Here is a 16,533-nt window from a genome sequence, read left to right as displayed (position 1 = left end):
GTTACCAGCTCAACTAGCTTTCCTTATTCAAGTGAAAGCCCTCAACAAAATTGTTCAACGAACAATTATTGATGAGGGGGCATCTACATGTCTTATGTCGATGAGTTGCTGGAAAAATTTAGGGTCACCACCCTTGTCGAAATCGTCAACGACGTTAAAAGCATTTGATGGACGATCATACACTCCATACGGGATTTTAAGTAACTTGCAAATTGAACTGGGGGGCAAAACAGTAGAAGTTGATGTTGAAGTAATCGATGGAAACCTCGATTACAACATCCTACTGGGAAGGCCCTGGATATATGCCATGGCCGCAGTTGTGTCGACCTACTTCAGGAAGATTGCATTTCCTTTCCAAGGAGGAATTACAATTGTCGACCAAAAAACATTTCTCCCCAACAGTTCACAAGTTACGGGAAGCATTCCAATGATCCGTGGAAGGAATCATTCGCTCCAAAATATCGGAGTAGGTCTCCTAAAAGACCCTGCCTTAATGGGTACTTTTGCCCTACCGCCTCCGAGTAATCTGGCAGAAGTGGCCACAGTGGAATATGAAACCTTCTATATCTAATGGATTTGGACTCCGAGGACGGTTCTAATCTCGTGTCAACCTCGTTAAAAAATGAAACAATGAGTCATGAGGATAGTTCTTTTACTGTGCCAACCTCATTAAAAAATGAAACAATCCCCCTTTCCAAATCTCAAAGGTAAATCTTCATTCCAATCACCGAGTCGAATGCAATGAAGCTTGGGGGGCATGCACCTCGATTTGCGTTATTATGCCGGGGGCATACACCCCGATTTGCGTTATTATGCTGGGGGCATGCAAACTTATCATCGAGCAGTTTTAGCACACAGTTCATGCTCGTTAAAAAATAAACGCAAGATCCGAGCAGTTTTAGCACATGGTTCATGCTCGTTAAAAAATAAACATAAGTTCGAGCAAATGTTTCCACCCGCGTTTAAGCTCGTTAAAAAATGAACTATCCCGGTAAATAACCACTGTGAATGTAATATCATCAGCCATTAAAGCCTTGGTCGTGTTTGCACCGTCACCTCCACTTTTCATTTGGCCGATCGTTCACCTCCATATGATTGTTTACCCATTTTGAGGAACAACTGCGAAGAGTGATTTCACCTAGCCATCCTTGTGACACTGCCGTGATTGGAAAATTCCAACCTGTACCTGGAATCAGCTGCTAACCCTGTTTATCACTCGTTCCTCAAAAGACGAGTCTTCTTTAAGCTTTTTTCAATTGACTCGTAAAATATGAAAAGATTGCCGAGTCCTTGGCCTTCCAACTCGTTAAAGGACATGAAGAGTTATCCCTCCTCTAGATTTTAATCTTTTTGGACCTGAGGGATTATTGCACAGAAAGATCGAGCGCTTGTTTTGTTCGGCTCGTTAAAACTATCGAAAACTCATCCCTTCTGTATTGTTTTATACTTTTTCGGACTTAAGGGATTAGATGACGAAAAAGGAATTTTGGAGTTGACTTTATGTACCTTTTCAGACTCTCTAAAAATGAAAAGGACCGAGTTATCCTTGTCGTTAGACTCGTTAAAATCATTAAATAGCGACAAACTTGTCTTTAGACGAGAACGAGTTTCACTATCGCTAGGCTCGTTAAAACATAGCGATGGGCTTGACCGAAGGGCAGGTTATAGAACAAGCATATGTTATCCTCCTCAAGCTTGACAAAAATAAAGAGGTACTGGTCAGCAATGACTGGGGAAAAATTGGGAGAAACTAAAGAAAACTTTGATGGTAGCAGGTCGCTCTTGAACATGACACTTTTCCTCCGTACCACAATTGGGTTGGGTTGTCTCATTCACCGGTCACATCACCATGGTCTCGCCATACCATCCATATTTGGGGTAATGCTACCAATCCATCGCATCAATGTCGCCATCTGTTCAAGAGAAGTCGTTCAGAAAGAGTCAACCGGGTCCCATCCACTGCCATACATTATCCTTCATCCATTCATGACCGCCACCCTGAATCATATGTCACAGATTGTTTTCACCTCCATTAAAATCATTAGCTCCGTTTCGTGTCACTGATGTGGGATTCATCAAGGCCCTCCTTTGACGGATCGCTTCTTGTCGACATCAGCTCATTATCCAAGAAGTCGATCTAGGAACAACCCCTTCAGTACTTTGAAGCTTGCATACCTCAAAGGCAAGTTTCTCACTTCCGGCGACAGGTATACATCAATGACCTTCGACCAGAAGATTTTGCGTGGTGTTCGATGCCAAGTCCTTTATTCACACCACGTGAATTGTACTGCAGTACCTTGGGGGTCATTATCATTATTGGTGATTCCTCTCGCGCTTGTTAACGGTTTACATCATTGACTGGTAATCAAGCGATGTCTTTCCATGTTCGACTTCAGCGCAATTCTCACATGGATCGACTTGTATTTAGAGTGAAGATCGAACGAGTTTGAAGACCCCGGATCTAGTTTCATCCATCCGGGCTGCGATATATATTCAGGAAAGATAAAGACATTTGACATGTACATCATTGCAGCAGATGATCATCCTACTCAAAGGATGATAATTTCGCCAAAATTATCAGTCTACCATCAGACGATCGTCTGTTCTATGTACAAAAATGAATTTATAAAGCTGAGCATGGGAATGCCCGCCTCAGCTAGATCATGAAAGCAGTATGAATCATAATGTATTGTATTGTATCTTATTACAGGTCTCCTCCCAGCAAATGGATGAACTTCGGACCCTCCTGGATAAAGCATTTCACCCGATAAACGGCCTCATACTTTAGGGGGCAACTGTTATAGACATTTTTGTGCCTTACAGCATTGAGCATGAAATGTCCATAATCTAAGGGATCCTAAGCCCCTAAAACATGTTGTTCCTACCCCTAGAGGAACAAGGCTAACTAACCACAGCAATTCACAGAAGTTCTCCACCTGAAACCACTCAAAAACAAGTCAATTCAGGATCATGTCAACTGCTCCACTGAGCATCTGCGCTGAATGTCAACTGCTACACTGGCTACCTGCATTGAATGTCAACTCCAACACTAGCTACCTGCGCTGAGCGAGTTTGGACAAGTGGCAGGCTCATTCCTCAATGTGTCAATGCTCAGGAAGCTTCCAAAATGACACTTGCCTCAGGGAATTCGACTGGTGATGAGTAAGAGGTTTCAAATCTCCAAGTGGAAGCAAGAACCTCCAAGTGGACTCAAGAACTGAGAGAGGGAGAGGACACTAGTCAGATCTCAAGCTGACTCATCCTCTCTCCAAAATGACTATATATAGATCTCTCCTCCATGAGATCTAGAGGCTGGAATTTTGTTATTGCAAAGAATTGTTGTTGGTTTGAGACTGGAAACATTGGGTGCTTAATGCTTTGAAGGGAGCTGAAGAAGGAATTCCATTCTGCTGGGAAGGAGATGCTGGATTGGAGCCCTCTGGGTTGTATCTCTTCCTGAACCTTGTTATCAATCAATAAAGTTATCTTGGTTTTCTCCTATATATTGGTGTATTTTTATGATTGCATTAGTGTATTTGATTTACTTCTAATCCTGAATCATTTATGAATATGAATATCTGCCTTTCTGTTGTGTTCTTCTCTTGTCGCAAGTAGCTATTCTCTTGTCACAGGTAGCTGTTCTCTTGTGATCTCGTGGGAATCAAGTAGCTGTTCTCTTGAGTAAGCGAGGAGACAAGTAGTTGTGAACACCCAAAGGGAAGAGGATCTAGATCGAGGGACAAACGGAAGACAACGGTAAGTCTATCGATCTCCCCTCTTTCGCATTTCATAAAGGAAGAAACCAGAATAGCTGTATCTGTTTGTTGCTAAGGCTCTGTCACACCTTAGGTGGATAGGATCGTCCTGCATAGGCATTTTTCCCCACAACAGAAGCATTTCAAAAAACCATTGGAAAAGGTTTCAGAAGCAAGAGGCAAGGGAACAGTTGGAAGAAACGTACCTCAAGATCAGGAAGGGAATTGACAGGAAACAAGTCAAGAGAAGGAGAATGGAGGCAGCAGTCTAAAAACAACGTCCACAAGGACTACGGGGGTTTGTAAACCCAAGTCAAACATTATTCCCCGGGTCATATTGAGTGATCCAACGATACAAGCGCACAGAGACCATATGACAGAACATGCGATTTTATGTAAGTTCATAGGGTTATGGCCGACGGAAAGGGCGTTACATGTCTAGATAAGGAGCCATTGGAAGCCAAAGGGAGAAATACATTTACATCTAGGTTCTAAGGGCTTCTTCACGGTGGTGTTCACAAGCCTAGAGAACAAAGACAGAGTGTTCGAAGAGGGGCCTTATTTCTATATTGCAGAAGGATTATACATGTGGCCATGGATGATGAACTTTGTCCCAGAACGTGAGAGATTCACATCGGTTTCATTTTGGATTAGACTATACTCCCTTCCACTAGATTATTGGCTACCAGAATCTTTGAAAACCATAGGCAACAAGTTGGGACATTTCCTAAAGATCTTAGAGGCAACCCTAAAAGGAAAATATATCTCCTTCACCCGAATATGTGTGGAAATGGACCTGTCTGGAGCCCTTCGGGAAGCGATAATTTTAGAGATATATTATGAAGAATGGGTGCAGACTGTCGACTATGAGCACATACCATTTAGATGTCGTAAATGTCATGAACATGGCCATCTATTCAGAGACTGCCCAACAAACAATATGGAAGGCAATGGGAAAACTACTTTGGACAGAGATCATGAGGGTTTCACCAAGGTTGGGGGCAAAGGGAAAGGGGGTAAACGTCCACATAAGAAGATCAGTGAGGACAAACACACAAGACACAACAGTTTCAAAATCCTAGAGGAAGCAAAGGAGAACATGGAGACAGTCCAGGACATGGAGAACATAACTAAGGAGCAGGATAAGGAAGCTGAAATGGAGGATATCACAGTAAACAACCAGCAAAAGGATGATCTACCAAGCTGCATGGAGATCAATAGGGACCATGAGATGACTCCAAGTGAGGCAGGAATGGAGGACCATGAACTACAGGAGATTCTAGATAGGGAAAATCTAGATCTAGAGAAATTTCTGGAACAAGGAAAGAACATAGGAGTGGACTCCCTGCCAAAAGAAGATTATGACAGAGTACAACAACTCTTTCTATGGAGGTCACAATTGAAGGGAACTGGTGTCAAAAGAAACCATGAAAGCGAGGAGCCAAGTGGGGTCAAAATGATGGAGAATTCACAGGCACAATCTCCAAAGAACTTAGGAAGGAAAATAGGAGGAAAAAGACAAAATGAGCTGCTACATGAATGTGGAAAACTATTGATTAACTCAGGTAAGATGAAAGATCTCACCAGCTATTCCTTTACTAACCTTTCTTAATGGAGCTCACAATCTGGAATGTTAGAGGTATAGGGAGTAGAAGGAAACAAAGGAATCTAAGTAACAGAATGAAAGAAGAAAAACTAGACATGGTTTTCATTTAGCAGACAAAATGTTCGACGATGGATAAAATAAGAGAAATTCATAATAAATGGTTAATCAAGTATGAGTATCTAGAGGTTAAGGCAAATAACTCAGTGGGGGGAGGGGGTTCTCACGCTGTGGGATCCACACAAATTTGGAATCTTGGATGATGAAGCATCCAAGAACTATCTGTCTTTGGTGTGTCAACCAGTAGGTGATAAGGAGATATATATGATTACAAATGTTTATGGACCTCCAAAGCAAGCAGATAAACTCAAGCTTCTCACCTCTCTGGAGGATCTAAGAGCAAGACATCCCAATATGCCTTGGATCGTTGCAGGAAATTTCAACATGATAAGATCTCTTTCAGAGAAAAAAGGAGGAACTAGATAGCTAGGCAGAGATTCCATAGCCTTCCAGGACTTCATTATGAACATGGGACTAGTGGACACTGAAATAATAAATGGAACCTTCACATGGAACAATAAAAGGGGAGGGGCTTCTCAAGTGGCTTCCAAACTTGATAGATTTATTGTTTCAGAGGATCTCCTCCTCACAGGAGCCGCCATGAAAACTTCCATTTTTCCCTTTTGAGGTTCGGATCACTGGCTAGTACAACTGGAAGCTACCTCTATGGGCACTCCGAGAAACAAACCTTCCAGGTTAGAAAATGCCTGGCTCTCACACCCTAAATTCACTAGTAACATTAATAAATGGTGGAGAGAGGAGTTGAACATTCAGGGCACGAAAATGTTCATGCTCCAGTAGAAACTTAAACACATCAAATCCAAACTTAAAGCTTGGAACAAAAAGGTATTTGGCGATATCTTCAAGGACAAAAAAGAAACTGAGCAGAAGCTTCAGGAAATCAATCAGATCAGCATCACAGAAGGCTTCATCGAAGAGAGGCAAAAACTAACTAACTCTCTGCAGGAGAAATGGGAGGATCGATGCCTACAAGAGGAAATTTTTTGGAGGCAGAAATCTATGATTCAATGGATTAAAGAGGGAGAAAGAAATACAAAGTTATTTCATAAATCCACTATGGCCCACAGGGCGTACAATAGAATTACAAAGATCAAAGATTCTCAGGGTATTGAGCTTGTCTCTCACAATGATATGGAATCGACCCTTGTTCAACACTTCTTCAATATTGCAAAGGAGCTAATGGAGTCTAGATCTAGGTTTATTGATCATTTCACATAGTATATCCCTAAGCTGGTTACCAGAGAGGACAACCACAATCTTAACAGGCCAGTGTCGAAAGAGGAGGTCAATGAGGTGATTAGTGAAATGCAAAGTGGAAAAGCACCAGGCCCGGATGGATTCAATGAGATTTCTTCAAAGCCTGCTAGGAAACAGTCAAACAGGATATCCTCGAGGTTGTGGAAGACTCGAGAAAATCAAAAAAGGTTCTTAAGGCTCTTAATGCTTCCTTCATAGCTTTAATCCCTAAGCAGGAAAATGCTATGACTCTAGATGGTTTTCTGTCCATAGCCCTATGTAATGTGGTGTATAAAATCATCTCCAAAGTGATTGCCAATAGACTCAAACCCCTTCTACCTTCTCTCATATCGGAAGAGAAAACAAGCTATGTGGAAGGAAGACAAATTCTCAACAATATCAGCCAAGAGCATGAGGTGGTACACTCTCTTAATAGCAACAAACAAGTGGGTATGATCATTCAGTTGGACCTAGAAAAAGCCTATGGCTTTGACCATAACTGGATAAGATGGGTCATGGCACTAGTTACCACAACCAATTTTTCCATACTGCTTAATGGAGCTCCATCCAGAGGACTCACACAAGGTGATCCGCTCTCACCTTTCCTCTTCATCCTCGTGATGGAAGGGTTTGGTAGGGCAATCAAAATGGCAAATACTGAAGGTCAAATCCAGGGTATCAAGCTCACCCTGGATGGAGTGGCAAACACTCATCAACAATTTGTGGATGATACGATGTTGCAGGGCATACCCACAGTCAGGGAAGCGAGTGCAATCAAAAATATCTTAAACGAATTTGCTATGGCAACAGGTACTGAGGTAAGCCTCAATAGGTCCAAAGTATTTTTCTTTAACGCTAATATTGCTATTTAGAGAAATATTACTAGAATTCTTGGTTTTCAAAGGGAACAGTTACCATTGAAATATGTTGGCATTCCTCTTACTGAAAAACCTCTAAGAAGAAGGTATGGGAACCAATATTAAATAAACTTCAAGACAAGGTCAGAAAATGGACTTGCAGGTCTTTAAATTTAGCAGGGCGTCTTGTGCTTAGACAAGTGGTCTTGCTGGCTATTCCCACTTTCATGTTCTCAGCTCTCCCTGCTCCTCAAGGTATTACACAGCAGATAAGGAGCATTCAAAGGGACTTTCTATGGGGTAGAGGGGAAAAGAAAAAGAAGTGGGCTTTAGTTGCCTGGGACAAGCTTTGCAAGCCCAAGATCCATGGCAGCATGGGGTTGCATGATCCTAAGACTCTCAGCAAGGTTTCAGGAGCTAAGCTTTGGTGGAGATGGATCAAGGAGTCGAATGCCCCCTGGGCTAAGCTTTGGAAACAAAAGTATGCCAAGTATTGGCAGGAGAAGGACCATATTAGAATGTCAGGACAAATCAGGGGCTCCCACATTTGGAACCTTGCTTGGGAGAATAAAAGCATTGTTCAGCAACACTGTTTCTGGGAAATCCGAGCAGGGGACCTCGCTCGATTTTGGGAGGACAGCTGGCAACAGGAACCCAACCTATATAGGGATGACTTGGCAGCTCTCAAGAGTGACATAGATAGCAAAGGTTTGTTTTTCGTCAAATATTTCTAGGACCAAGGAAGGAATAATGAAAAATGGAGGAAATGGAAGGATCTAAGTTACAGTGAGGAAAGTCCTCTGAAGGCCAAGGCAGACACTCTCAACCAGGACTTAGAGCACAAAAGGATTATGGTTTCCTCCTGACTTGACCAATTAAGATGGGGAAAGAACAATGAAGGTAACTTTAAGCTCAAAGAGGCAAAAAAGGAAGTCATGGGATTTAACTTTGTAAACACTGATCAAGTTTGGAAGAAGCTTTGGCAAAGCCCCCACTGCATGAAAATAAAGTTATTTATCTAGCTAGTGCATCAAAGGAAGATCTTAACTTGGGAGAATCTCCTAAATAAAGGCTTCATTGGCCCTTCCAAATGTCACCTCTATGGCTCACATGAGGAAACGATTGAACACCTTCTCAACCTCTGCCCTTTCACATCTAGGGTGTGGGACTGGGTGGCCTCAATATTAAGAAAAACTGATAGGGACAGTCTCAGCATATCCAACACTTTGAAGAACTCGAGGAAGAACTTCTCAAGGAACAAGATTATTAACAAAGCCTGGATTCTGGCTCTAGGCTTTGTTATTTGGAATGTTTAGAAAGAGCGCAACAAACAAATATTCAAAGACAAAACAAGCGAGCCCCAACACATAATTGACCGAATTCTAAGGCAACTTAAAGACACAGTAAGGAGCTTATTGAGGACACTTCCTAAGGATCCTCCTCTACCTCAAGAGGAGAATATTATATTTCATTTGGGTCTCCAGTCCATAAGTCCTCAAGGAATAATAAAGGGAGTGAGCTTACCAATTACAGGGGCCAGCATTTGGAAGCCCCCTCCTTATGGTTTCTTCAAGGTTAACATCGATGGAGCTTCTAAGGGAAACCCAGGTTTAGCTGGCTTTGGGGGTGCCATAAGAGATTATCAGGGGAAAATAAAGAAAATCTTCCATGGCCACTTGGGGAAGGTCACTAATAACATGGCTTAGCTCCTGGCATTAGAGAAATGCTTGGAAATCCTAGTGGAGTCAAATTCACATAATGTTATCATTGAAGCAGATTCAGAATTGATCATTAGAGCGGCCAAGAAAATCTACAATGGAACTTCTCCAGATAAATTGTCGAGGCATTGGAAGCTCCTGCAAGTCTTTCACCGTATCCACTCCCACCTGCAAACTCTTAAAACTATCAGATTTGTCCATGTAAAAAGGAAAGAAAATATGTTAGCGGATCGGCTGAAAAATGAAGGAGTAACCAATAGGGATAGGGATTCTCGGTATGCTTGGGATTCGTTACCCACAAGCAAACTGCGAGACGATTGTCTCTCTCTGGTGACCAAAGATATGGAACCAGGGATGAACAGGACTGATCAAAGGGATTCAGGAGACAGGCGGGAGGATGGTGATCCCTAAACCATCTGACCATTTTGGTTTGGGCTGCTTCCGAAAGCTCTTATTACTTTCGGTTGGATGGTAAAGGTAATGACTCGGGTAGAATCACAAATTTGGTCGCATGTTTTCGTCTTGCTTAAAGGGTGCTTGATGGAGAATCTAGGCGGAAGGCTTAGATATTACCAGCAAGACTAGTCTGTTGGTCATCAATCGGCGACAGAGTGTAATCGCTTTTCCACAAATCAATGGACCCAAAACCAAAAGTGGTATATCGGGTGGGGTTCGAATGGTTTCCGGTTTTTTAGAGTTGGCCCCCGATTCTACTCAGCTTGCAACACGTGGCAGCGAGAGGTGAGAGAAAACCACCCTCATTGGATGGTTAACCCTCGCACTTCTCATCTACCCGATATCCATGAAGGCCATTGTATCTATATTAAGTAGTTAACGGCAGTGATTGTTCGTGCAAGTTGCTCGTATGTTTTGAACCCGAAAAAGTTTAGAGGACTAAGCTTATAACTTTCGTCGAGTCTGTTAGTTAGTCTTTTGGGTGTTACCTTGTGGGTTCTCTTGTGGACCCTCGGTGGGACTCTAGTAGCTTTTTATGGGCCTCGATCAGGTGGACTCGTCTTCTAAGGAGTGCACGGTTTCTTTTGGCTTCTCTTAGGTTTGGGTGAGTGGTTAGGTTGTTGCCTGCCCCACTGACTGTGGATTTCTCATAGAGCAGGTGCGGCTTTATGTAAATTATGTATTATTGGCTAGCTTAATAGAAGGTCCTACTCTTACTTGATCAAAAAAAAAATATTATAAACCCACGGTATAAAAACCCTAAGATAAATATTGAAAATACTAAAATAAACATGGTTGAATTAATAAAACCTAAGAATTAATATTTTAAACTCAAGGGATTAATAAACCCTAAGAATTAATATTTTAAACCCAAAAAATTAATAAACCAAAGGGATTATTGATATTATAAACCCAAGGAACCAATAAACCCAACCATTTAATATTATAAACCCAAGGGATAAATATTAAAAACCTAAGGGATCAAGAAGTACAAGGGATCGATATTACAAACACAAGAGATTAATAAAGCTTAGGAATTAATATTCTAAAAACAAAGGATTGATAAACTCACATGATTATTAATATTATAAACCCAAGAGATCAATAAACCTTAGAGATTGTTAGTATTATAAACCCAAAGAATAAATAAACTAAAGGGATAAACAATATAAACCTAATAGATTAAACCCTTCATATTGGGGTTTAATAAACTGAAGGTATTATTATTATAAATTCAAAGGATTATTAATATTATAAATACAAGGGATGAATAAACCCAATGCATTATTAATATTATAAACCCAAGGCATTAATATTATAAAAATAAATGATTAATAAACCCAACCAATCAATAGATCCAAGGAATAAATAAACCCAACAAACTAATATTAAAATCCTAAACAATTAATCAACCCTAGCAATTAATATTTTAAAGTCAAGGGATTAATAAACCCAAGAGATAAAATGATAAACGAAATGAATTATTAATATTATAAACTCAAAGAACAAATAAACCCAAGAGTTTAATATTATAAACCCAAGAAAAAAATATTATAAACCTAAGGGATCAAAAAATGCAAGGGATTAATATTATAAACCCAAGGTAAATAAACCCTAAGATAAATATTGTAAACGCTGAAATTATCATGGTTGAGCATGGTTGATTTTCATATTGAGACAATCTTTGTTACAATGCAACATTGCAACATGGTTGACCATGGATATTAGACCCAAGGGATTAATATTATAAACCAAAGGTATATAAACTCTAAAATAAATATCATAAACCCTAAAAAAAATGTGGTTGACTAAAATATATATCGTTGACTATGGTTGACTATGGTTCAGAGTAATATTAAACCCAAGGTATGAATATTATCAACCTAATTTAATTAATTAAATCAATGACATTTATATCAAACCAAAGGATTAATATTATGAACCCTATGAATAGTAGTACCCCCGAGGAATATGAACCCTTAAATGAATAAACCTAAGGGATTGATATTATAAACCCACGAGAAGTAAACCCTAAAATTATCATGGTTGACTGTGGTTGATTTTCATATTTATACAATCTTTGTCACAATGTGACATTGCAACATGGTTCACTATGGATATTATACTCAAGGGATTAATATTATAAACCCAAGGTACCTCTACAGGAGAGATGGCTTCGGGAAAAGTGTCAACTTGACATGGAGCATCAATTTGCATAAGGACAAATAAGCAGTCTAAAAGTTTGGATATATATGTAGTTTCAAACTTTGGGAGATGTATGGAGTTTGAAACCTAAAATATTATAAAAGTTCGTGTATCGCAGTTCATGCATGAGTTTTTCAAAACTTTGGATAAAAGTTTGTTAGCCATTTTCAAAACTTTGGATAGAATTTTTTTAGCCATATAATGTTACCTCGAGATCCGTGAAGGTTTCAATAAAAGTCTGAAATCAAAACTTTGAATAAAATTTGGGTGAAGGGAAATTGCACCCTGAAAATTTGGTTAAATTTTGATAGCGCCGAGAAATTTTTGGTCAAAAGACCAATTAATGTCCGGTCAACACCCTAGCGATCATTAGAGTCCATGCCTTACCGGATGTAGGGACTAATAATGTGAACCCACAACGAAGACATGAACTACCTACATAGATTGAAGATCATCTGAACAAATACTAGTGATCTAGACGAGCTGAAATGGAGAGCATTTCACAATGCTACTCGATACCTTAAAACCGAGAGGTAAAATTTAGGCACAACTAGTGAACGGATCACAAATAACAAGATCTGCTACATGGATCGCAAATAATAAAATTTTCCGACTTTCCACCAAGTGATCTGATAATCAATATACGCGATGCATCGTAGACATTACCATTTTCTAAAAATGACCATATAAATAAGGGGTCAGTATGTTTGAAATTTGCATATTGAAATTTGCATCATTTTTAGCACAATCGGTGCATCTAATGACAAATAAAAGTAAACGTGAAGCGCTTAACATTCACTACAATAAAATGACCGATTGACTTATTTGTTGAGACAAATAAATTGTATTTCTTTTAGAACTAAAAAGAGATAACGTCTGTTCACTTGTGAGACGTGAAACCCAACTCCAAGGATGGAATCTAGAAATATACTGCAACTGTAATCACAAGCTTTAGAGAAGTTTGCACACGAAATTTGAAGAAGATCTTATTCAACAACCGCTGACAACATATTTAAGCTCCTTAGCAACCTTCACAAACGATCAAGCTGTGATTAGTGAAGATTCTTCGACCTCGTGGAAAGTAGATGATACCGTGACCAGAGGTTTCCCTCACAAGAGCAATTGGTCTGTATTTGCACCCACATTACAATTGATTGCTCAAACGAATGAACAGGTGAATGGATTGGAACGGACGGATGAGTAAATGCGTAGCCAACAGCATGGAAGTGAATGTGAATGGGAGTGTGGGAGATGTTTCAAGCCAGTGCACTCAATGAAAATTTAATTAAATCGATATGTCGTTTTTAATATTTTGAATTCATACCATCAATTTATTAGTGGAAATATATGAAAACTTAAAAACATTTTATTATTATTATTATTATTATTTTCTTTAAAAAACAGTTTTATGTTTTTTTTCTAAAATCTAATAGAGATTTGTTGTAATTGTAAATTTAATATGTCTAGAATAAATAGAATTTTAAGATATTGAATTTATTTATGCATTATAAAATGCAATTTAAACAATGAAAAATCACTTTACATTGTATGTGTATATAGAGAGGACCAGTGCATATCATGATAGATATATCCAGCATCAAAAGGGACTAAATTTCCTAAAGTGTACTTTTTTTTTTCAAGTTTTGCATTCTAAAAGAGGTTTAGACATAATGAATTGGATCTATATTGGTTAATATTTGAACATGTATATTTGAACATGTAATAAGACTCCTTCATCCCCACTTTCCAGGGAGATTAGGCATTGTTACAATATCATATATTAATATTATCGATTACTATGCATGCCCAAAAAAAATCATAAATCATGTATGTTTAGAGAAACCATATCCAACTTATTATGGAAGAGAAACAGTTTGAATATAGTGAAAATAAAAATAAAACAGAACAAAAAAAAAAAAAAATTGTTTGTAATTAATCCCTAAGAGATTTGCCAATCATCATGAATCACAAATCTCAGAATTCAGAAAAAATAAAATCAAATTAAGGTAAAATAGGCATTTTGCAGAGGTAATTTTTATGAAAGAAGGAATATTATATATATCTTAATTCTAGATCTACATGTGTTGAAAGGGATCAATGTTTTTGAGGTGCAAGCCTATTTTTAAAATGAAAGAGACTTTATCTCTCTCAATACTTAGTAGATTCAAAGTTAAAAATGAATTTAGATTAACAATCAATATCATTTCTACCACCATAAATCCTATATTATATTAAAAGAAGAATGAAAAAAAATTCATTCCTAAACTATCCTAATAAAATTATAATATATTTGTTTGTCTCATACAAATTTGATAGATAAAAAGAATTAATATTTAATTTAAAATATTTTAGCTCCAAAGTGATTGAAAGACAAATTATAATATATTTATTTCCCTGAACAAATTTCATAAATGATAAAATCATTACTATTTAATGACATTGTCTATAGTAGTCACAATTTAGTTTGGAAAGTTTTTGGGCTTAATCTGATAAGTTTTTTTCTTCAAAAAAATATGTCTATATTAATGTTTGAATATTTTTAATAGTGGAAATGCATTCACCGCCATCAAAATCCCACTACCCAAAATCCTGAAATACAAATTTCCTAAATTTCTACCAACTTTTATAGTGCTCATAAAAATTCTGGCAACCCAAAATCCTGAAACGCTGATTTCCCAAAATTTCTGCCTAACTTCTTACGGTGTCAAATTTTCATTATTTTCAAATTTTCGCTGGGCAAAACTGTGGCGTCGTTAGACTACGCTCTATTTAATAAATGATAAAGTATTACTATTTAATTTGGCGTTTATTAATTTTAAATTAACTTTTAAATATCGTTACTCGTAACCATCATAACTTCACGCGGGATGGCGGCCCCCACCTCTGGCCGTGTATACTCCGCGTTTGGAACGCGCTTGGAGGTGGCAGATATCGTCAAATTTATATCTTCTAATCGGTTTCCAGTCCACCCAGCAGAAGGTTCTATGGACTGTGGCGTGTGTAAGATTCTCCGCAGGCAGCCGTTATTTTTCAATCGTGGCGTTGGCGTATGAGAGCAGAGTTTCTCTCAGAAGCATATTTCAACGTTACGTTGCGTGGTGCGGTTTCTTTGTTACAGTGATACACAGATAGATCTAGATCTGTAAAACAATAACAAGTTTGCAAGAGAAGGAAGGAAGCTAACAAAAATTGAGAAAAGAATGAAAGTGAATTTACAATATTAGTTTTAGAATAAATACACAAAAGCAACTACGTTAACCTTAGTTGTACATGCAATAACTAAAGCTAACTAAACCTAACTGTGCTTTATCTTATGCTAATGTGTACATGTGCCACATGCAAACTGAAGCTAATCTAATCTAGGTGCATGTACACCAACATAGCTAATCTAAGTGCATGTACACCAAAACTGGAGCTAATCTAGGTGCATGGAGGTAATCTAGGTGCATGTACACCAACATACAGTCGCTGCAATAAGATATATTGACTGTGTTTCGATGGGTTTAGTGGATCCAGATTTAATTGAGGAAATCAAATAATTTGTGGGATTTTCAGTGTATATCGACAAGGTGAGCTCAGATCTGACAACCCATTTTCTTTACGGCCTTTATTCAATTCTTTGTTCCGCAGGAAGTTCAACCTCTGGTTCGACTTCAAGCCCTCTGAGAAGGTTTTAACAATGGCGGATGATTCAGCCGAAGGGGTGTCGGACAACGCCGTCGGCAGAGAGGAACTGAGGAGGGTTTTCTCGACCTTCGACAGGAACGGCGACGGGTTGATCAGCAAGCAGGAGATGAGAGAGTCCTTCGATAACCTCAGGCTGTGCGTTGGCGAAGAGGAATTGGCCTGCACGATTCGAACCGTGGACGTCAATGGCGATGGGTACGTGGATTTTGATGAGTTCGTTACGCTCTATGAATCGATGATTGGTAAACCAGACCGAAAAGAAGAAGAAGACACAAAGGTTGATCTTGAAGACGCGGATCTGGCCGAGGCGTTCGGCGTTTTCGACGAGAATGGCGACGGTTTGATAACTGTGGAAGAGCTCCAGTCTGTGCTCAAGTCGCTGGGTCTCGAGGAAGGCCGAGCGATTGGGGAGTGCAAGAAGATGATACAGAGAGTTGATAAAGATGGCGATGGGATGGTCAATTATATGGAGTTTAAGGCGATGATGAGCACGGGACTTGGCAGAAATTAACTGTGGAATTTTATTTGATCTTGATTTTACTAATAATACATAGCCGGGTAATATGGATTCATGTTAATCATAATAATACATAGCCGTGTAATATAGATTATTCAGGCTGATCATTCTGTTATTATCTTAGCGGAGGGGATTTCAGTTTACTTGTTCGTGTATTCTTCCCTGTATATATACAGTTGCCCACAGATATATTCTTTTATATATATATATATATATGTTTTTCTTTTTTCCCAAAAGGTGTATCATTATGTTCAGTGCCAATTTTCTTGAGCTGGTGTATCATTATGTTCAGTGCTAATTTTCTTGAGCTTTGAACCATAACGTTGATAGTCACTCGCACCAGAACCAGTTGATCACAGATCTCCATCCCAGACATTTGTTAAACACCCCCGCCTCTGATGGCTGGCATGGCCGGCAT

At 38.9% G+C, this 16,533-nt stretch overlaps 1 pseudogene; it reads left to right on the top strand.

Annotated features, from left to right (window-relative positions):
• The first annotated feature begins 15,510 nt into the window (after positions 1–15,510).
• Positions 15,511–16,109, top strand: LOC149197599 (calmodulin-like protein 3 pseudogene; annotated as a pseudogene).
• The last annotated feature ends 424 nt before the right edge of the window (positions 16,110–16,533 follow it).

This window comes from Pinus tabuliformis, chromosome 2_2 (assembly GCF_031772625.1).
Source record: "Pinus tabuliformis cultivar Carrire ecotype Pingquan chromosome 2_2, CPIR1, whole genome shotgun sequence".
Classification (NCBI taxonomy): Eukaryota; Viridiplantae; Streptophyta; class Pinopsida; order Pinales; family Pinaceae; genus Pinus; species Pinus tabuliformis.
This window is presented reverse-complemented; position numbering and strand designations above follow the sequence as displayed.